This window comes from Aquarana catesbeiana, linkage group LG09 (assembly GCF_042186555.1).
Source record: "Aquarana catesbeiana isolate 2022-GZ linkage group LG09, ASM4218655v1, whole genome shotgun sequence".
NCBI lineage: Eukaryota > Metazoa > Chordata > Amphibia > Anura > Ranidae > Aquarana > Aquarana catesbeiana.
In genome coordinates, this window is record NC_133332.1 from 41,624,522 (window position 1) to 41,645,210 (window position 20,689).

Below are 20,689 nucleotides of genomic sequence, written 5' to 3' on the forward strand. Positions count from 1 at the left end.
ATAAAAACTCTGCAGGAGGTGTAATCCCTCCCCCTCTCTCTCCAAAACTGGAAAGAAAAGTTTTTGTCTGACATACACTTTGTCTTCTCTCTGACTTCACTTGCTGCATGCTTTTCCCATGTGCGTGAATCAAAGTATTAGTACAAAAATAGTCAGACAGTCATCAGTTCTAGGAGAAGGTCAGCAATGGGAGGAGCAGATTTCTCTCTGTACAGATTGTGGGTCTTATTTGAACCCTTTGACAGCCATACAGATGTAATGGAGTACAGGATCATCATGATGACAGTTAGGGGGTAAAACAAGCTGATTGGTCCAATATCAGGTGTGATCTGTTTCTCTTCTCATCTGGATTTGTCTTGGTGATAATTAGAAGAAAAAGACATGTACAGATGTGATCACAACATAACTTGTAAACCACATTTTCTGTGCCGGTTGTTGTACATTCAGAAATGTGCAGATCCAAACGCAGCCTGAATAGGAACACATGTGCGTTGCTGCACATTTACAAAACACATGCGTTTACATCTGCTTGTTTCTGAAAGTGTGACAACTCACACAGAAAACATGTGCTTTGCTCTGCATTTCACAAACACACAGAAATACATGTTGTGCTTGTATCGGCACTTAGGCTGCGTTTGTATCTGTGCGTTTCTAAGCAGCAAACAACGAGCACAGAAAATGAACACTTTGCTGTGCGTATCAAAAACACACGGAAACGCACTTCGATCTTGTGTTACCATTTAAGCTGCGTTCTCATCTGTGTGTTTCCCTTTTGTGTGACAACCTATACAGAAATCACACGCTTTGCCCAGCATTGTGAAAACATGCGTTGTGTCTAGGGCTGAAACGATTAATCGATAATAATCGATAATCGCTGTCAACGATTTTCATTATCGATTAGTTGGTCTGCGAACGGCACACACCATCTTCCCTGCCTTTCAGTCCCGCCTCCGTCCGAGTGTTACAATCCCCTGTGTAAAAAGCCGGCGCTGCTGTATACATCTCGTAGCGGCTCTCATGTGACACGTCCGCCTCTCTCCTCCTCTCTGCTGATGTCAGCGCGGTATTCTCAGCCACGCTAGCTTTGCTGCCTCGAGCGAAAAGAGAGAGGAGAGAAGCAGCTGGTCACGTGAGCACTGAGCTGCGATAAGGTTGCAGCTTGCTCATCATCTTAGTATTTATGGGAGGACAAGTGCCCCATCACTGGTGTTCCCGGGGGGGGGGATAGTGCCCCACCATTGCTGCTCCTTGGGGGGGGGTAGTAGTGCCCCATCATTGCTGATGCTGGGGGGATAGTGCCCCATCATTTCTGTTCCTGGGGGGATAGTGCCCAGTCATTTCTGTTCCTGGGGGGATAGTGCCCCATAATTTCTGTTCCTGGGGGGATAGTGCCCCATCATTTCTGTTCCTGGGGGATAGTGCCCCATCATTTCTGTTCCTGGGGGGATAGTGCCCCATCATTTCTGTTCCTGGGGGGATAGTGCCCCATCATTTCTGTTCCTGGGGGGATAGTGGCCCATAATTGCTGTTCCGGGGGGGGGGGGGGAATAGTGCCCCATCATTGGTGTTCCTGGGGGGGATAGTGCCCCATCATTGGTGTGCCTGGGGGGGGATAGTGCCCCATCATTGGTGTTCCTGAGGGGGAATAGTGCCCCATCATTGGTGTTCCTGGGGGGGGGGGGAAATAGTGCCCCATCATTGGTGTTCCTGGGGGGGGGGAAATAGTGCCCCACCATTGGTGTTCCTGGGGGGGAATAGTGCCCCATCATTGGTGTGCCTGGGGGGGATAGTGCCCCATCATTGGTGTGCCTGGGGGGGGGATAGTGCCCCATCATTGGTGTTCCTGGGGGGAGAATAGTGCCCCATCATTGGTGTTCCTGGGGGGGGGGGGAATAGTGCCCCATCATTGGTGTTCCTGGGGGGGGGGGAAATAGTGCCCCACCATTGGTGTTCCTGGGGGTGGGGGGAATAGTGCCCCATCATTGGTGTTCCTGGGGGTAGGGAATAGTGCCCCATCATTGGTGTTCCTGGGGGGGATAGTGCCCCATCATTGGTGTGCCTGGGGGGGGATAGTGCCCCATCATTGGTGTGCCTGGGGGGGGATAGTGCCCCATCATTGGTGTTCCTGGGGGGGGAATAGTGCCCCATCATTGGTGTTCCTGGGGGGAGAAATAGTGCCCCATCATTGGTGTTCCTGGGGGGGGAGAAATAGTGCCCCACCATTGGTGTTCCTGGGGGGGAATAGTGCCCCACCATTGGTGTTCCTGGGGGTGGGGGGAATAGTGCCCCATCATTGGTGTTCCTGGGGGTGGGGGGAATAGTGCCCCATCATTGGTGTTCCTGGGGGTAGGGAATAGTGCCCCATCATTGGTGTTCCTGGGGGTGGGGAATAGTGCCCCATCATTGGTGTTCCTGGGGAGGGGAATAGTGCCCCATCATTGGTGTTCCTGGGGGGAGGGGAATAGTGCCCCATCATTGGTGTTCCTGGGGGGAGGGGAATAGTGCCCCATCATTGGTGTCCTGGGGGGAGGGGAATAGTGCCCCATCATTGGTGTTCCTGGGGGGAGGGGAATAGTGCCCCATCATTGGTGTTCCTGGGGGGGGGGGAATAGTGCCCCATCATTGGTGTTCCTGGGGGTGGGGGGAATAGTGCCCCATCATTGGTGTTCCTGGGGGTGGGGGGAATAGTGCCCCATCATTGGTGTTCCTGGGGGTGGGGGAATAGTGCCCCACCATTGGTGTTCCTGGGGTGGGGGGAATAGTGCCCCATCATTGGTGTTCCTGGGGGTGGGGGGGAATAGTGCCCCATCATTGGTGTTGCTGGGGGGGAATAGTGGCCCATAATTGCTGTTCCTGGGGGTGGGGGGAATAGTGCCCCATCATTGGTGTTCCTGGGGGTGGGGGGAATAGTGCCCCATCATTGGTGTTCCTGGGGGTGGGGGGAATAGTGCCCCATCATTGGTGTTCCTGGGGGTGGGGAATAGTGTCCCATCATTGGTGTTCCTGGGGGTGGGAAATAGTGCCCCATCATTGGTGTTCCTGGGGGGAGGGGAATAGTACCCCATCATTGGTGTTCCTGGGGGGAGGGGAATAGTGCCCCATCATTGGTGTTCCTGGGGGGGGATAGTGCCCCATCATTGGTGTTCCTGGGGGGGGGAAATAGTGCCCCACCATTGATGTTTCGGGGGGTGGGGGGAATAGTGCCCCACCATTGGTGTTCCTGGGGGTGGGGGGAATAGTGCCCCATCATTGGTGTTCCTGGGGGTAGGGAATAGTGCCCCATCATTGGTGTTCCTGGGGGTGGGGAATAGTGCCCCATCATTGGTGTTCCTGGGGGTGGGGAATAGTGCCCCATCATTGGTGTTCCTGGGGGGAGGGGAATCCCATCATTGGTGTTCCTGGGGGGAGGGGAATAGTGCCCCATCATTGGTGTTCCTGGGGGGAGGGGAATAGTGCCCCATCATTGGTGTTCCTGGGGGGAGGGGAATAGTGCCCCATCATTGGTGTTCCTGGGGGGAGGGGAATAGTGCCCCATCATTGGTGTTCCTGGGGGAGGGGAATAGTGCCCCATCATTGGTGTTCCTGGGGGTGGGGGGAATAGTGCCCCATCATTGGTGTTCCTGGGGGTGGGGGGAATAGTGCCCCATCATTGGTGTTCCTGGGGGTGGGGGGAATAGTGCCCCATCATTGGTGTTCCTGGGGGTGGGGGGAATAGTGCCCCACCATTGGTGTTCCTGGGGGTGGGGGGAATAGTGCCCCATCATTGGTGTTCCTGGGGGTGGGGGGAATAGTGCCCCATCATTGGTGTTCCTGGGGGGGGGGGGGAATAGTGGCCCATAATTGCTGTTCCTGGGGGTGGGGGAATAGTGCCCCATCATTGGTGTTCCTGGGGGTGGGGGGAATAGTGCCCCATCATTGGTGTTCCTGGGGGTAGGGAATAGTGCCCCATCATTGGTGTTCCTGGGGGTGGGGAATAGTGCCCCATCATTGGTGTTCCTGGGGGAGGGGAATAGTGCCCCATCATTGGTGTTCCTGGGGGGAGGGGAATAGTGCCCCATCATTGGTGTTCCTGGGGGAGGGGAATAGTGCCCCATCATTGGTGTTCCTGGAGGGAGGGGAATAGTGCCCCATCATTGGTGTTCCTGGGGGGAATATTGCCCCATCATTGGTGTTCCTAGGGGGGGATAGTGCCCCATCATTGGTGTTCCTGGGGGTGGGGGGAATAGTGCCCCACCATTGGTGTTCCTGGGTGTGGGGAATAGTGTCCCATCATTGGTGTAACTGGGGGGGGGGATAGTGCCCCACCATTGGTGTTCCTGGGGGGGGGGGAATAGTGCCCCATCATTGGTGTTCCTGGGGGGGGGGAATAGTGCCCCATCATTGGTGTTCCTGGGGGGGGGAATAGTGCCCCATCATTGGTGTTCCTGGGGGGAGGGGAATAGTGCCCCATCATTGGTGTTCCTGGGGGTGGGGGGAATAGTGCCCCATCATTGGTGTTCCTGGGGGGGGGAATAGTGCCCCATCATTGGTGTTCCTGGGGGGAGGGGAATAGTGCCCCATCATTGGTGTTCCTGGGGGGAGGGGAATAGTGCCCCATCATTGGTGTTCCTGGTGTGGGGAATAGTGCCCCACCATTGGTGTTCCTGGGGGTGGGGGGAATAGTGCCCCATCATTGGTGTTCCTGGGGGTAGGGAATAGTGCCCCATCATTGGTGTTCCTGGGGGTAGGGAATAGTGCCCCATCATTGGTGTTCCTGGGGGTGGGGAATAGTGCCCCATCATTGGTGTTCCTGGGGGTGGGGAATAGTGCCCCATCATTGGTGTTCCTGGGGGGAGGGGAATAGTGCCCCATCATTGGTGTTCCTGGGGGGAGGGGAATAGTGCCCCATCATTGGTGTTCCTGGGGGGAGGGGAATAGTGCCCCATCATTGGTGTTCCTGGGGGGAGGGGAATAGTGCCCCATCATTGGTGTTCCTGGGGGGAGGGAATAGTGCCCCATCATTGGTGTTCCTGGGGGGAGGGGAATAGTGCCCCATCATTGGTGTTCCTGGGGGGAGGGGAATAGTGCCCCATCATTGGTGTTCCTGGGGGGAGGGGAATAGTGCCCCATTATTGGTGTTCCTGGGGGTGGGGGAATAGTGCCCCATCATTGGTGTTCCTGGGGTGGGGGGAATAGTGCCCCATCATTGGTGTTCCTGGGGGTGGGGGGAATAGTGCCCCATTCATTGGTGTTCCTGGGGGTGGGGGGAATAGTGCCCCACCATTGGTGTTCCTGGGGGTTGGGGGAATAGTGCCCCATCATTGGTGTTCCTGGGGGTGGGGGGAATAGTGCCCCATCATTGGTGTTCCTCGGGGGGGGAATAGTGGCCCATAATTGCTGTTCCTGGGGGTGGGGGGAATAGTGCCCCCATCATTGGTGTTCCTGGGGGGGGGAATAGTGGCCCATAATTGCTGTTCCTGGGGGTGGGGGGAATAGTGCCCCACCATTGGTGTTCCTGGGGGGAGGGGAATAGTGCCCCATCATTGGTGTTCCTGGGGGTGGGGAATAGTGCCCCATCATTGGTGTTCCTGGGGGTGGGGAATAGTGCCCCATCATTGGTGTTCCTGGGGGGGGAATAGTGCCCCATCATTGGTGTTCCTGGGGGGAGGGGAATAGTGCCCCATCATTGGTGTTCCTGGGGGGAGGGGAATAGTGCCCCATCATTGGTGTTCCTGGGTGTGGGGAATAGTGTCCCATCATTGGTGTTCCTGGGGTGGGGGGAATAGTGCCCCACCATTGGTGTTCCTGGGGGGGAATAGTGCCCCACCATTGGTGTTCCTGGGGGGGGGGGAATAGTGCCCCATCATTGGTGTTCCTTGGGGGGGGAATAGTGCCCCACCATTGGTGTTCCTGGGGGGAAATAGTGCCCCCATCATTGGTGTTCCTGGGGGGGGAATAGTGCCCCATCATTGGTGTTCCTGGGGGGAGGGGAATAGTGCCCCATCATTGGTGTTCCTGGGGGGGGAATATTGCCCTATCATTGGTGTTCCTGGGGGTGGGGAATAGTGCCCCATCATTGGTGTTCCTGGGGGGGGAATAGTGCCCCATCATTGGTGTTCCTGGGGGGAGGGGAATAGTGCCCCATCATTGGTGTTCCTGGGGGGAGGGGAATAGTGCCCCATCATTGGTGTTCCTGGGTGTGGGGAATAGTGTCCCATCATTGGTGTTCCTGGGGGTGGGGGGAATAGTGCCCCACCATTGGTGTTCCTGGGGGGAGGGGAATAGTGCCCCATCATTGGTGTTCCTGGGGGGAGGGGAATAGTGCCCCATCATTGGTGTTCCTGGGGGGGGAATAGTGCCCTATCATTGGTGTTCCTGGGGGTGGGGAATAGTGCCCCATCATTGGTGTTCCTGGGGGGGGAATAGTGCCCCATCATTGGTGTTCCTGGGGGGAGGGGAATAGTGCCCCATCATTGGTGTTCCTGGGGGTGGGGAATAGTGCCCCATCATTGGTGTTCCTGGGGGAGGGGAATAGTGCCCCATCATTGGTGTTCCTGGGGGGAGGGGAATAGTGCCCCATCATTGGTGTTCCTGGGGGGAGGGGAATAGTGCCCCATCATTGGTGTTCCTGGGGGGAGGGGAATAGTGCCCCATCATTGGTGTTCCTGGGGGGAGGGGAATAGTGCCCCATCATTGGTGTTCCTGGGGGGAGGGGAATAGTGCCCCATCATTGGTGTTCCTGGGGGGGGGAATAGTGCCCCATCATTGGTGTTCCTGGGGGTGGGGGGAATAGTGCCCCATCATTGGTGTTCCTGGGGGTGGGGGGAATAGTGCCCCATCATTGGTGTTCCTGGGGGTGGGGGAATAGTGCCCCACCATTGGTGTTCCTGGGGTGGGGGGAATAGTGCCCCATCATTGGTGTTCCTGGGGGTGGGGGGAATAGTGCCCCATCATTGGTGTTGCTGGGGGGGAATAGTGGCCCATAATTGCTGTTCCTGGGGGTGGGGGGAATAGTGCCCCATCATTGGTGTTCCTGGGGGTGGGGGGAATAGTGCCCCATCATTGGTGTTCCTGGGGGTGGGGGGAATAGTGCCCCATCATTGGTGTTCCTGGGGGTGGGGAATAGTGTCCCATCATTGGTGTTCCTGGGGGTGGGAAATAGTGCCCCATCATTGGTGTTCCTGGGGGGAGGGGAATAGTACCCCATCATTGGTGTTCCTGGGGGGAGGGGAATAGTGCCCCATCATTGGTGTTCCTGGGGGGGGTTAGTGCCCCATCATTGGTGTTCCTGGGGGGGGGAAATAGTGCCCCACCATTGGTGTTTCGGGGGGTGGGGGGAATAGTGCCCCACCATTGGTGTTCCTGGGGGTGGGGGGAATAGTGCCCCATCATTGGTGTTCCTGGGGGTAGGGAATAGTGCCCCATCATTGGTGTTCCTGGGGGTGGGGAATAGTGCCCCATCATTGGTGTTCCTGGGGGTGGGGAATAGTGCCCCATCATTGGTGTTCCTGGGGGGAGGGGAATAGTGACCCATCATTGGTGTTCCTGGGGGGAGGGGAATAGTGACCCATCATTGGTGTTCCTGGGGGGAGGGGAATAGTGCCCCATCATTGGTGTTCCTGGGGGGAGGCAAATAGTGCCCCATCATTGGTGTTCCTGGGGGGAGGGGAATAGTGCCCCATCATTGGTGTTCCTGGGGGAGGGGAATAGTGCCCCATCATTGGTGTTCCTGGGGGTGGGGGGAATAGTGCCCCATCATTGGTGTTCCTGGGGGTGGGGGGAATAGTGCCCCATCATTGGTGTTCCTGGGGGTGGGGGGAATAGTGCCCCATCATTGGTGTTCCTGGGGGTGGGGGGAATAGTGCCCCACCATTGGTGTTCCTGGGGGTGGGGGGAATAGTGCCCCATCATTGGTGTTCCTGGGGGTGGGGGGAATAGTGCCCCATCATTGGTGTTCCTGGGGGGGGGGGATAGTGGCCCATAATTGCTGTTCCTGGGGGTGGGGGGAATAGTGCCCCATCATTGGTGTTCCTGGGGGTGGGGGGAATAGTGCCCCATCATTGGTGTTCCTGGGGGTAGGGAATAGTGCCCCATCATTGGTGTTCCTGGGGGTGGGGAATAGTGCCCCATCATTGGTGTTCCTGGGGGGAGGGGAATAGTGCCCCATCATTGGTGTTCCTGGGGGGAGGGGAATAGTGCCCCATCATTGGTGTTCCTGGGGGGAGGGGAATAGTGCCCCATCATTGGTGTTCCTGGGGGGAGGGGAATAGTGCCCCATCATTGGTGTTCCTGGGGGTGGGGGGAATAGTGCCCCACCATTGGTGTTCCTGGGGGTGGGGGGAATAGTGCCCCATCATTGGTGTTCCTGGGGGTGGGGGGAATAGTGCCCCATCATTGGTGTTCCTGGGGGGGAATAGTGCCCCATCATTGGTGTTCCTGGGGGGAGGGGAATAGTGCCCCATCATTGGTGTTCCTGGGGGGAGGGGAATAGTGCCCTATCATTGGTGTTCCTGGGGGGAGGGGAATAGTGCCCCATCATTGGTGTTCCTGGGGGGAGGGGAATAGTGCCCCATCATTGGTTTTCCTGGGGGGGAATAGTGCCCCATCATTGGTGTTCCTAGGGGGGGATAGTGCCCCATCATTGGTGTTCCTGGGGGTGGGGAATAGTGCCCTATCATTGGTGTTCCTGGGGGGGGAATAGTGCCCCATCATTGGTGTTCCTGGAGGGAGGGGAATAGTGCCCCATCATTGGTGTTCCTGGGGGGGAATAGTGCCCCATCATTGGTGTTCCTAGGGGGGGATAGTGCCCCATCATTGGTGTTCCTGGGGGTGGGCGGAATAGTGCCCCACCATTGGTGTTCCTGGGGGGGAATAGTGCCCCATCATTGGTGTTCCTGGGGGGAGGGGAATAGTGCCCCATCATTGGTGTTCCTGGGTGTGGGGAATAGTGTCCCATCATTGGTGTTCCTGGGGGGGGGAATAGTGCCCAACCATTGGTGTTCCTGGGGGGGGGAATAGTGCCCCACCATTGGTGTTCCTGGGGGGGGGGGGGAATAGTGCCCCATCATTGGTGTTCCTGGGGGGGGGAATAGTGCCCCATCATTGGTGTTCCTGGGGGGAGGGGAATAGTGCCCCATCATTGGTGTTCCTGGGGGTGGGGGGAATAGTGCCCCATAATTGGTGTTCCTGGGGGGAAATAGTGCCCCACCATTGGTGTTTCTGGGGGTGGGGGGCATAGTGCCCCATCATTGGTGTTCCTGGGGGTAGGGAATAGTGCCCCATCATTGGTGTTCCTGGGGGTGGGGAATAGTGCCCCATCATTGGTGTTCCTGGGGGGAGGGGAATAGTGCCCCATCATTGGTGTTCCTGGGGGGAGGGGAATAGTGCCCCATCATTGGTGTTCCTGGGGGGAGGGGAATAGTGCCCCATCATTGGTGTTCCTGGGGGGAGGGGAATAGTGCCCCATCATTGGTGTTCCTGGGGGGAGGGGAATAGTGCCCCATCATTGGTGTTCCTGGGGGGAGGGGAATAGTGCCCCATCATTGGTGTTCCTGGGGGGAGGGGAATAGTGCCCCATCATTGGTGTTCCTGGGGGGATTGGAATAGTGCCCCATTATTGGTGTTCCTGGGGGTGGGGGGAATAGTGCCCCATCATTGGTGTTCCTGGGGGTGGGGGGAATAGTGCCCCACCATTGGTGTTCCTGGGGGTTGGGGGAATAGTGCCCCATCATTGGTGTTCCTGGGGGTGGGGGGAATAGTGCCCCATCATTGGTGTTCCTCGGGGGGGGAATAGGGCCCCATCATTGGTGTTCCTGGGGGGGGAATAGTGGCCCATAATTGCTGTTCCTGGGGGTGGGGGGAATAGTGCCCCATCATTGGTGTTCCTGGGGGTGGGGGGAATAGTGCCCCATCATTGGTGTTCCTGGGGGTGGGGGGAATAGTGCCCCATCATTGGTGTTCCTGGGGGTGGGGAATAGTGCCCTATCATTGGTGTTCCTGGGGGGGAATAGTGCCCCATCATTGGTGTTCCTGGGGGGAGGGGAATAGTGCCCCATCATTGGTGTTCCTGGGGGGGGAATAGTGCCCTATCATTGGTGTTCCTGGGGGTGGGGAAGAGTGCCCCATCATTGGTGTTCCTGGGGGGAGGGGAATAGTGCCCCATCATTGGTGTTCCTGGGGGGAGGGGAATAGTGCCCCATCATTGGTGTTCCTGGGGGGAGGGGAATAGTGCCCCATCATTGGTGTTCCTGGGGGGGGAATAGTGCCCTATCATTGGTGTTCCTGGGGGTGGGGAAGAGTGCCCCATCATTGGTGTTCCTGGGGGTGGGGGGAATAGTGCCCCATCATTGGTGTTGCTGGGGGGGAATAGTGGCCCATAATTGCTGTTCCTGGGGGTGGGGGGAATAGTGCCCCATCATTGGTGTTCCTGGGGGTGGGGGGAATAGTGCCCCATCATTGGTGTTCCTGGGGGTGGGGGGAATAGTGCCCCATCATTGGTGTTCCTGGGGGTGGGGAATAGTGTCCCATCATTGGTGTTCCTGGGGGTGGGAAATAGTGCCCCATCATTGGTGTTCCTGGGGGGGGTTAGTGCCCCATCATTGGTGTTCCTGGGGGGGGGAAATAGTGCCCCACCATTGGTGTTTCGGGGGGTGGGGGGAATAGTGCCCCACCATTGGTGTTCCTGGGGGTGGGGGGAATAGTGCCCCATCATTGGTGTTCCTGGGGGTAGGGAATAGTGCCCCATCATTGGTGTTCCTGGGGGTGGGGAATAGTGCCCCATCATTGGTGTTCCTGGGGGTGGGGAATAGTGCCCCATCATTGGTGTTCCTGGGGGGAGGGGAATAGTGACCCATCATTGGTGTTCCTGGGGGGAGGGGAATAGTGCCCCATCATTGGTGTTCCTGGGGGGAGGCAAATAGTGCCCCATCATTGGTGTTCCTGGGGGGAGGGGAATAGTGCCCCATCATTGGTGTTCCTGGGGGGAGGGGAATAGTGCCCCATCATTGGTGTTCCTGGGGGAGGGGAATAGTGCCCCATCATTGGTGTTCCTGGGGGTGGGGGGAATAGTGCCCCATCATTGGTGTTCCTGGGGGTGGGGGGAATAGTGCCCCATCATTGGTGTTCCTGGGGGTGGGGGGAATAGTGCCCCATCATTGGTGTTCCTGGGGGTGGGGGGAATAGTGCCCCACCATTGGTGTTCCTGGGGGTGGGGGGAATAGTGCCCCATCATTGGTGTTCCTGGGGGTGGGGGGAATAGTGCCCCATCATTGGTGTTCCTGGGGGGGGGGGATAGTGGCCCATAATTGCTGTTCCTGGGGGTGGGGGGAATAGTGCCCCATCATTGGTGTTCCTGGGGGTGGGGGGAATAGTGCCCCATCATTGGTGTTCCTGGGGTAGGGAATAGTGCCCCATCATTGATGTTCCTGGGGGTGGGGAATAGTGCCCCATCATTGGTGTTCCTGGGGGGAGGGGAATAGTGCCCCATCATTGGTGTTCCTGGGGGGAGGGGAATAGTGCCCCATCATTGGTGTTCCTGGGGGGAGGGGAATAGTGCCCCATCATTGGTGTTCCTGGGGGGAGGGGAATAGTGCCCCATCATTGGTGTTCCTGGGGGTGGGGGGAATAGTGCCCCACCATTGGTGTTCCTGGGGGTGGGGGGAATAGTGCCCTATCATTGGTGTTCCTGGGGGTGGGGGGAATAGTGCCCCATCATTGGTGTTCCTGGGGGGGGAATAGTGCCCTATCATTGGTGTTCCTGGGGGGGAATAGTGCCCCATCATTGGTGTTCCTGGGGGGAGGGGAATAGTGCCCCATCATTGGTGTTCCTGGGGGGAGGGGAATAGTGCCCTATCATTGGTGTTCCTGGGGGGAGGGGAATAGTGCCCCATCATTGGTGTTCCTGGGGGGAGGGGAATAGTGCCCTATCATTGGTGTTCCTGGGGGTGGGGAATAGTGCCCTATCATTGGTGTTCCTGGGGGGGAATAGTGCCCCATCATTGGTGTTCCTGGAGGGAGGGGAATAGTGCCCCATCATTGGTGTTCCTGGGGGGGAATAGTGCCCCATCATTGGTGTTCCTAGGGGGGGATAGTGCCCCATCATTGGTGTTCCTGGGGGTGGGGGGAATAGTGCCCCACCATTGGTGTTCCTGGGGGGGAATAGTGCCCCATCATTGGTGTTCCTGGGGGGAGGGGAATAGTGCCCCATCATTGGTGTTCCTGGGGGGAGGGGAATAGTGCCCCATCATTGGTGTTCCTGGGTGTGGGGAATAGTGTCCCATCATTGGTGTTCCTGGGGGGGGGAATAGTGCCCAACCATTGGTGTTCCTGGGGGGGGGAATAGTGCCCCATCATTGGTGTTCCTCGGGGGGGGGGAATAGTGCCCCACCATTGGTGTTCCTGGGGGGGGAGGGAATAGTGCCCCATCATTGGTGTTCCTGGGGGGGGGAATAGTGCCCCATCATTGGTGTTCCTGGGGGGAGGGGAATAGTGCCCCATCATTGGTGTTCCTGGGGGGAGGGGAATAGTGCCCCATCATTGGTGTTCCTGGGGGGAGGGGAATAGTGCCCCATCATTGGTGTTCCTGGGGGGAGGGGAATAGTGCCCCATCATTGGTGTTCCTGGGGGGAGGGGAATAGTGCCCCATCATTGGTGTTCCTGGGGGGAGGGGAATAGTGCCCCATCATTGGTGTTCCTGGGGGGAGGGGAATAGTGCCCCATTATTGGTGTTTCTGGGGGTGGGGGGATAGTGCCCCATAATTGGTGTTCCTGGGGGGAAATAGTGCCCCACCATTGGTGTTTCTGGGGGTGGGGGGAATAGTGCCCCATCATTGGTGTTCCTGGGGGTAGGGAATAGTGCCCCATCATTGGTGTTCCTGGGGGTGGGGAATAGTGCCCCATCATTGGTGTTCCTGGGGGGAGGGGAATAGTGCCCCATCATTGGTGTTCCTGGGGGGAGGGGAATAGTGCCCCATCATTGGTGTTCCTGGGGGGAGGGGAATAGTGCCCCATCATTGGTGTTCCTGGGGGGAGGGGAATAGTGCCCCATCATTGGTGTTCCTGGGGGGAGGGGAATAGTGCCCCATCATTGGTGTTCCTGGGGGGAGGGGAATAGTGCCCCATCATTGGTGTTCCTGGGGGGAGGGGAATAGTGCCCCATCATTGGTGTTCCTGGGGGGAGGGGAATAGTGCCCCATTATTGGTGTTTCTGGGGGTGGGGGGAATAGTGCCCCATCATTGGTGTTCCTGGGGGTGGGGGGAATAGTGCCCCATCATTGGTGTTCCTGGGGGTGGGTGGAATAGTGCCCCACCATTGGTGTTCCTGGGGGTGGGGGGGAATAGTGCCCCATTATTGGTGTTCCTGGGGGTGGGGGGAATAGTGCCCCATCATTGGTGTTCCTGGGGGTGGGGGGAATAGTGCCCCACCATTGGTGTTCCTGGGGGTTGGGGGAATAGTGCCCCATCATTGGTGTTCCTGGGGGTGGGGGGAATAGTGCCCCATCATTGGTGTTCCTCGGGGGGGGAATAGGGCCCCATCATTGGTGTTCCTGGGGGGGGAATAGTGGCCCATAATTGCTGTTCCTGGGGGTGGGGGGAATAGTGCCCCATCATTGGTGTTCCTGGGGGTGGGGGGAATAGTGCCCCATCATTGGTGTTCCTGGGGGTGGGGGGAATAGTGCCCCATCATTGGTGTTCCTGGGGGTGGGGAATAGTGCCCTATCATTGGTGTTCCTGGGGGGGAATAGTGCCCCATCATTGGTGTTCCTGGGGGGAGGGGAATAGTGCCCCATCATTGGTGTTCCTGGGGGGGGAATAGTGCCCTATCATTGGTGTTCCTGGGGGTGGGGAAGAGTGCCCCATCATTGGTGTTCCTGGGGGGAGGGGAATAGTGCCCCATCATTGGTGTTCCTGGGGGGAGGGGAATAGTGCCCCATCATTGGTGTTCCTGGGTGTGGGGAATAGTGTCCCATCATTGGTGTTCCTGGGGTGGGGGGAATAGTGCCCCATCATTGGTGTTCCTGGGGGGAGGGGAATAGTGCCCCATCATTGGTGTTCCTGGGTGGGGGGAATAGTGCCCCATCATTGGTGTTCCTGGGGGTAGGGAATAGTGCCCCATCATTGGTGTTCCTGGGGGTGGGGAATAGTGCCCCATCATTGGTGTTCCTGGGGGGAGGGGAATAGTGCCCCATCATTGGTGTTCCTGGGGGGAGGGGAATAGTGCCCCATCATTGGTGTTCCTGGGGGGAGGGGAATAGTGCCCCATCATTGGTGTTCCTGGGGGGGAGGGGAATAGTGCCCCATCATTGGTGTTCCTGGGGGGAGGGGAATAGTGCCCCATCATTGGTGTTCCTGGGGGGAGGGGAATAGTGCCCCATCATTGGTGTTCCTGGGGGGAGGGGAATAGTGCCCCATCATTGGTGTTCCTGGGGGGAGGGGAATAGTGCCCCATTATTGGTGTTCCTGGGGGTGGGGGGAATAGTGCCCCATCATTGGTGTTCCTGGGGGTGGGGGGAATAGTGCCCCATCATTGGTGTTCCTGGGGGTGGGGGGAATAGTGCCCCATCATTGGTGTTCCTGGGGGTGGGGGGAATAGTGCCCCACCATTGGTGTTCCTGGGGGTTGGGGGAATAGTGCCCCATCATTGGTGTTCCTGGGGGTGGGGGGAATAGTGCCCCATCATTGGTGTTCCTCGGGGGGGGAATAGTGGCCCATAATTGCTGTTCCTGGGGGTGGGGGGAATAGTGCCCCATCATTGGTGTTCCTGGGGGGGGGGAATAGTGGCCCTTAATTGCTGTTCCTGGGGGTGGGGGGAATAGTGCCCCACCATTGGTGTTCCTGGGGGGAGGGGAATAGTGCCCCATCATTGGTGTTCCTGGGGGTGGGGAATAGTGCCCCATCATTGGTGTTCCTGGGGGTGGGGAATAGTGCCCCATCATTGGTGTTCCTGGGGGGGGAATAGTGCCCCATCATTGGTGTTCCTGGGGGGAGGGGAATAGTGCCCCATCATTGGTGTTCCTGGGGGGAGGGGAATAGTGCCCCATCATTGGTGTTCCTGGGGGGGGGAATAGTGCCCCACCATTGGTGTTCCTGGGGGGGGGAATAGTGTCCCATCATTGGTGTTCCTGGGTGTGGGGAATAGTGCCCCACCATTGGTGTTCCTGGGGGGGGAATAGTGCCCCACCATTGGTGTTCCTGGGGGGGGGGAATAGTGCCCCATCATTGGTGTTCCTTGGGGGGGGAATAGTGCCCCACCATTGGTGTTCCTGGGGGGGAAATAGTGCCCCATCATTGGTGTTCCTGGGGGGGGGATAGTGCCCCATCATTGGTGTTCCTGGGGGGGAATAGTGCCCCATCATTGGTGTTCCTGGGGGGAGGGGAATAGTGCCCCATCATTGGTGTTCCTGGGGGTGGGGGGAATAGTGCCCCATCATTGGTGTTCCTGGGGGTGAGGGGAATAGTGCCCCATCATTGGTGTTCCTGGGGGTGGGGAATAGTGTCCCATCATTGGTGTTCCTGGGGGGGAGGGGAATAGTGCCCCATCATTGGTGTTCCTGGGGGGAGGGGAATAGTGCCCCATCATTGGTGTTCCTGGGGGGAGGGGAATAGTGCCCCATCATTGGTGTTCCTGGGGGGAATAGTGCCCCATCATTGGTGTTCCTGGGGGTGGGGGGAATAGTGCCCCACCATTGGTGTTCCTGGGGGGGAATAGTGCCCCATCATTGGTGTTCCTGGGGGGGGGAATAGTGCCCCATCATTGGTGTTCCTGGGGGGGGGAATAGTGCCCCATCATTGGTGTTCCTGGGGGGAATAGTGCCCCATCATTGGTGTTCCTGGGGGGGGGAATAGTGCCCCATCATTGGTGTTCCTGGGGGGAGGGGAATAGTGCCCCATCATTGGTGTTCCTGGGGGTGGGGAATAGTGTCCCATCATTGGTGTTCCTGGGGGGGAATAGTGCCCCATCATTGGTGTTCCTGGGGGGAATAGTGCCCCATCATTGGTGTTCCTGGGGGTGGGGGGAATAGTGCCCCATCATTGGTGTTCCTGGGGGGGGAATAGTGCCCCATCATTGGTGTTCCTGGGGGGAATAGTGCCCCATCATTGGTGTTCCTGGGGGGGGAATAGTGGCCCATCATTGGTGTTCCTGGGGGGAGGGGAATAGTGCCCCATCATTGGTGTTCCTGGGGCGGGAATAGTGCCCCATCATTGGTGTTCCTGGGGGGGAAATAGTGCCCCATCATTGGTGTTCCTGGGGGGGAATAGTGCCCCATCATTGGTGTTCCTGGGGGGAGGGGAATAGTGCCCCATCATTGGTGTTCCTGGGGGGGGAATATTGCTCTATCATTGGTGTTCCTGGGGGTGGGGAATAGTGCCCCATCATTGGTGTTCCTGGGGGGGGGAATAGTGCCCCATCATTGGTGTTCCTGGGGGGAGGGGAATAGTGCCCCATCATTGGTGTTCCTGGGTGTGGGGAATAGTGTCCCATCATTGGTGTTCCTGGGGGTGGGGGGAATAGTGCCCCACCATTGGTGTTCCTGGGGGGAGGGGAATAGTGCCCCATCATTGGTGTTCCTGGGGGGAGGGGAATAGTGCCCCATCATTGGTGTTCCTGGGGGTGGGGGGAATAGTGCCCCACCATTGGTGTTCCTGGGGGGAGGGGAATAGTGCCCTATCATTGGTGTTCCTGGGGGTGGGGAATAGTGCCCCATCATTGGTGTTCCTGGGGGGGGAATAGTGCCCCATCATTGGTGTTCCTGGGGGGAGGGGAATAGTGCCCCATCATTGGTGTTCCTGGGGGTGGGGAATAGTGCCCCATCATTGGTGTTCCTGGGGGAGGGGAATAGTGCCCCATCATTGGTGTTCCTGGGGGGAGGGGAATAGTGCCCCATCATTGGTGTTCCTGGGGGGGGGAATAGTGCCCCACCATTGGTGTTCCTGGGGGGGGGAATAGTGTCCCATCATTGGTGTTCCTGGGTGTGGGGAATAGTGCCCCACCATTGGTGTTCCTGGGGGGGGAATAGTGCCCCACCATTGGTGTTCCTGGGGGGGAAATAGTGCCCCATCATTGGTGTTCCTGGGGGGGGGATAGTGCCCCATCATTGGTGTTCCTGGGGGGGAATAGTGCCCCATCATTGGTGTTCCTGGGGGGAGGGGAATAGTGCCCCATCATTGGTGTTCCTGGGGGTGGGGGGAATAGTGCCCCATCATTGGTGTTCCTGGGGGTGAGGGGAATAGTGCCCCATCATTGGTGTTCCTGGGGGTGGGGAATAGTGTCCCATCATTGGTGTTCCTGGGGGGGAGGGGAATAGTGCCCCATCATTGGTGTTCCTGGGGGGAGGGGAATAGTGCCCCATCATTGGTGTTCCTGGGGGGAGGGGAATAGTGCCCCATCATTGGTGTTCCTGGGGGGAATAGTGCCCCATCATTGGTGTTCCTGGGGGTGGGGGGAATAGTGCCCCACCATTGGTGTTCCTGGGGGGGGAATAGTGCCCCATCATTGGTGTTCCTGGGGGGGGGAATAGTGCCCCATCATTGGTGTTCCTGGGGGGGGAATAGTGCCCCATCATTGGTGTTCTTGGGGGGAATAGTGCCCCATCATTGGTGTTCCTGGGGGGGGAATAGTGCCCCATCATTGGTGTTCCTGGGGGGAGGGGAATAGTGCCCCATCATTGGTGTTCCTGGGGGTGGGGAATAGTGCCCCATCATTGGTGTTCCTGGGGGGGAATAGTGCCCCATCATTGGTGTTCCTGGGGGGAATAGTGCCCCATCATTGGTGTTCCTGGGGGTGGGGGGAATAGTGCCCCATCATTGGTGTTCCTGGGGGGGGAATAGTGCCCCATCATTGGTGTTCCTGGGGGGAATAGTGCCCCATCATTGGTGTTCCTGGGGGGGGAATAGTGGCCCATCATTGGTGTTCCTGGGGGGAGGGGAATAGTGCCCCATCATTGGTGTTCCTGGGGCGGGAATAGTGCCCCATCATTGGTGTTCCTGGGGGGGAAATAGTGCCCCATCATTGGTGTTCCTGGGGGGGAATAGTGCCCCATCATTGGTGTTCCTGGGGGGAGGGGAATAGTGCCCCATCATTGGTGTTCCTGGGGGGGGAATATTGCCCTATCATTGGTGTTCCTGGGGGTGGGGAATAGTGCCCCATCATTGGTGTTCCTGGGGGGGGAATAGTGCCCCATCATTGGTGTTCCTGGGGGGAGGGGAATAGTGCCCCATCATTGGTGTTCCTGGGTGTGGGGAATAGTGTCCCATCATTGGTGTTCCTGGGGGTGGGGGGAATAGTGCCCCACCATTGGTGTTCCTGGGGGGAGGGGAATAGTGCCCCATCATTGGTGTTCCTGGGGGGAGGGGAATAGTGCCCCATCATTGGTGTTCCTGGGGGTGGGGGGAATAGTGCCCCACCATTGGTGTTCCTGGGGGGAGGGGAATAGTGCCCTATCATTGGTGTTCCTGGGGGTGGGGAATAGTGCCCCATCATTGGTGTTCCTGGGGGGGGAATAGTGCCCCATCATTGGTGTTCCTGGGGGGAGGGGAATAGTGCCCCATCATTGGTGTTCCTGGGGGTGGGGAATAGTGCCCCATCATTGGTGTTCCTGGGGGAGGGGAATAGTGCCCCATCATTGGTGTTCCTGGGGGTGGGGGGAATAGTGCCCCATCATTGGTGTTCCTGGGGGTGGGGGGAATAGTGCCCCATCATTGGTGTTGCTGGGGGGGAATAGTGGCCCATAATTGCTGTTCCTGGGGGTGGGGGGAATAGTGCCCCATCATTGGTGTTCCTGGGGGTGGGGGGAATAGTGCCCCATCATTGGTGTTCCTGGGGGTGGGGGGAATAGTGCCCCATCATTGGTGTTCCTGGGGGTGGGGAATAGTGTCCCATCATTGGTGTTCCTGGGGGTGGGAAATAGTGCCCCATCATTGGTGTTCCTGGGGGGAGGAGAATAGTACCCCATCATTGGTGTTCCTGGGGGGAGGGGAATAGTGCCCCATCATTGGTGTTCCTGGGGGGGTTAGTGCCCCATCATTGGTGTTCCTGGGGGGGGGAAATAGTGCCCCACCATTGGTGTTTCGGGGGGTGGGGGGAATAGTGCCCCACCATTGGTGTTCCTGGGGGTGGGGGGAATAGTGCCCCATCATTGGTGTTCCTGGGGGTAGGGAATAGTGCCCCATCATTGGTGTAACTGGGGGTGGGGAATAGTGCCCCATCATTGGTGTTCCTGGGGGTGGGGAATAGTGCCCCATCATTGGTGTTCCTGGGGGGAGGGGAATAGTGCCCCATCATTGGTGTTCCTGGGGGGAGGGGAATAGTGCCCCATCATTGGTGTTCCTGGGGGGAGGCAAATAGTGCCCCATCATTGGTGTTCCTGGGGGGAGGGGAATAGTGCCCCATCATTGGTGTTCCTGGGGGGAGGGGAATAGTGCCCCATCATTGGTGTTCCTGGGGGAGGGGAATAGTGCCCCATCATTGGTGTTCCTGGGGGTGGGGGGAATAGTGCCCCACCATTGGTGTTCCTGGGGGTGGGGGGAATAGTGCCCCATCATTGGTGTTCCTGGGGGTGGGGGGAATAGTGCCCCATCATTGGTGTTCCTGGGGGGGGGGGATAGTGGCCCATAATTGCTGTTCCTGGGGGTGGGGGGAATAGTGCCCCATCATTGGTGTTCCTGGGGGTGGGGGGAATAGTGCCCCATCATTGGTGTTCCTGGGGGTAGGGAATAGTGCCCCATCATTGGTGTTCCTGGGGGTGGGGAATAGTGCCCCATCATTGGTGTTCCTGGGGGGAGGGGAATAGTGCCCCATCATTGGTGTTCCTGGGGGGAGGGGAATAGTGCCCCATCATTGGTGTTCCTGGGGGGAGGGGAATAGTGCCCCATCATTGGTGTTCCTGGGGGGAGGGGAATAGTGCCCCATCATTGGTGTTCCTGGGGGTGGGGGGAATAGTGCCCCACCATTGGTGTTCCTGGGGGTGGGGGGAATAGTGCCCCATCATTGGTGTTCCTGGGGGTGGGGGGAATAGTGCCCCATCATTGGTGTTCCTGGGGGGGGGGGGAATAGTGGCCCATAATTGCTGTTCCTGGGGGTGGGGGGAATAGTGCCCCATCATTGGTGTTCCTGGGGGTGGGGGGAATAGTGCCCCATCATTGGTGTTCCTGGGGGTGGGGGGAATAGTGCCCCATCATTGGTGTTCCTGGGGGGGAATAGTGCCCTATCATTGGTGTTCCTGGGGGGGAATAGTGCCCCATCATTGGTGTTCCTGGGGGGAGGGGAATAGTGCCCCATCATTGGTGTTCCTGGGGGGAGGGGAATAGTGCCCTATCATTGTTGTTCCTGGGGGTGGGGAATAGTGCCCTATCATTGGTGTTCCTGGGGGGGGAATAGTGCCCCATCATTGGTGTTCCTGGAGGGAGGGGAATAGTGCCCCATCATTGGTGTTCCTAGGGGGGGATAGTGCCCCATCATTGGTGTTCCTGGGGGTGGGGGGAATAGTGCCCCACCATTGGTGTTCCTGGGGGGGGAATAGTGCCCCATCATTGGTGTTCCTGGGGGGAGGGGAATAGTGCCCCATCATTGGTGTTCCTGGGGGGAGGGGAATAGTGCCCCATCATTGGTGTTCCTGGGTGTGGGGAATAGTGTCCCATCATTGGTGTTCCTGGGGGGGGGAGTAGTGCCCAACCATTGGTGTTCCTGGGGGGGGGAATAGTGCCCCATCATTGG

General features: G+C 58.2%; 1 protein-coding gene across 4 annotated transcripts in view; it reads left to right on the plus strand.

The window, feature by feature from the left end:
* Positions 1-20,689, plus strand: part of LOC141107544 (class I histocompatibility antigen, F10 alpha chain-like) — a 154,532-nt gene that overhangs the window by 37,275 nt on the left and 96,568 nt on the right. The gene's annotated exons all lie outside the window — the stretch shown is intronic.